This window comes from Marmota marmota, unplaced genomic scaffold (genome assembly GCF_001458135.2).
Source record: "Marmota marmota marmota unplaced genomic scaffold, marMar, whole genome shotgun sequence".
NCBI classification, from domain to species: domain Eukaryota; kingdom Metazoa; phylum Chordata; class Mammalia; order Rodentia; family Sciuridae; genus Marmota; species Marmota marmota.
Genome location: NW_025999968.1, coordinates 60,193,516 through 60,195,518, shown reverse-complemented (window position 1 = coordinate 60,195,518; position 2,003 = coordinate 60,193,516).

Below are 2,003 nucleotides of genomic sequence, written 5' to 3'. Positions count from 1 at the left end.
AATGAATCCCCTAATTGCAGCCGAATCCCCAAATCTATGGCCCCAAGCTCCATGGCGTCCTTACCGCTGTCTTGCTGGGAATGGCTCCACAGTTCTGATCACTGACCCCAAGGCTATCTCCAACTCAAACTTCTGGGCTTCAGGATGAGCCCTTCTCCAGGCTCAGAAGCACAGTGCTGAGCTGGAGCACCCGGGGTCGTGCACAGGGCAGGGCTTCTTCAGTGCCAGGCACTTGTTTTGGGCTCAGAAGAAAGGCAATAGGGCGTGGGACATGTGCCAGCGGATCAGATACCAGTCACTCATGCTTCCTTTAAATTCCCAAGGGGGAAAAAGACTCAACCCCCACCTCGCTTCTTGCTGTATTTTATAAATAGTTCCAGTTTCCGAAGGCAGGGCTTCACTTCAGACTTCTGAGTAAGTTATCAAGAAGGAAGCAGCACACTACTTAAAATAAGCTGGTTCATGGAGAACCTGCTCCACTCTGAAGCTGAGGAGGCTTCTAACATGCAATCGCTCAGTTGCTCCTTTCAGGCCAGGGCTGATTTCCAGAACCTTCCATGGTGAATTGCAAGGTAAAAAATGACACCCTCAAAGGGCTGCAGCCTCCCTTCCTGTTCAAAGCAAATCTCTCTGCGGGTGTGTCAGGCAGTCTCAATTTACATAACTTGAGGAGGTGGGTGTCACTATCACAGTTTGGACTCAAAGTCCAATTTTCAGCTGCAATGCATGCCAGGAAAGTGTCCTAAATTCAACTGTCTGTTCCACTCTTGTTGCTAAATTATGCTTTTGTAATTTAAGCATTCCCATTAAAATGTCACATCCAATGGCATCGGAGATGCAAAGGTAGGGAAATTAGATGCGCAGCAAAGAGCATTATTGCAAACTCCATCCAGGGCCTCGGGGGAACCTGATCTGTTAGGCTCCTGTATTCTGAGAGCTGTGCCTGCTGATCTGCCACGGCAGAACCATCCCCACTCAGAAACCAGAAGCGCAAAGAGGAACAGACGGCACCTGCCCCAGGACCCACAGCCCAGCTGCCGGCCACACCCCGCACCCCTCCTGTTATTTCAGGGGTCAGTTTTTTTACAGCAAAGAGGAGGTGCAGTTTAGGATAACTGGCTTCACTTTGATACAAAGAGGCTCACAAAACAGGAATCCATGGAGAAGTCATCGGGATAAGAAGTGAAATCCACTGCCAGAGATGTCTAGCTCTGCAACACATTTTGAAATGATCAGCAGAGGCCAGCCAAGACAAGAGCAGGCGAGGACACTCCTCTCTGCCCTCTGTGTGCTCAGCTTCCTCTCAGATCCAGCTCAGCTCTTCCCCCACGGGAATCTCACAGAAGATTCTTTAGGCTGCCAGCATCTACGAGCTCACCATGACCTGCCTGGGTGGCCCCCATGTCTCTTTGGCATGGTCATGTATTTCTCAATATGGAGGGGACTCAGGGACCTCATGAGCAGAACAGGTGTCCTGAATGTCCACACACACAGCAAGAACACTCCTGCGGGGGAGGGGGTGCTTAGCACTGCTGATAGGAATTCTGTAACACACCAAGCCCGCCCAGTAGCACTGCAAAGTGAAGAGAGAAGGGAGACTGGCTGGCACCTTCTGATTGCATCAGGTCATGTAAGCCGGCTGCAGCAAGTTAAGGCTCCACTTCTCTTTGGCAAAGGCCTCAAATGAGCGACAGCAAGTGGGGATTTCCCCCCCAAACAAGGACACCGCTAATCACCTGTCACCAAAGGCCAAAGGCACAAAGGCCGACTGCCAAACAGCTCTGGCTGAGTGCATCCGGGCAGTCACCCTGAGCCCCGCAGTTCTGCAGAGGGAAGCACATGGCTTGAGAGCACAGGGAGAATCAGAGCTCCTCCGTGTCCCTCACCTGGCTTCCCCTGCAGTGGGTCAGAGCGTGGGCCTTTAGCCACTTCTCTGTTTCCCAGAAGGGGACCAACCAACCCACTTCCAGAGAAGACCTAGAAACAGAAACAACTCTGCCATC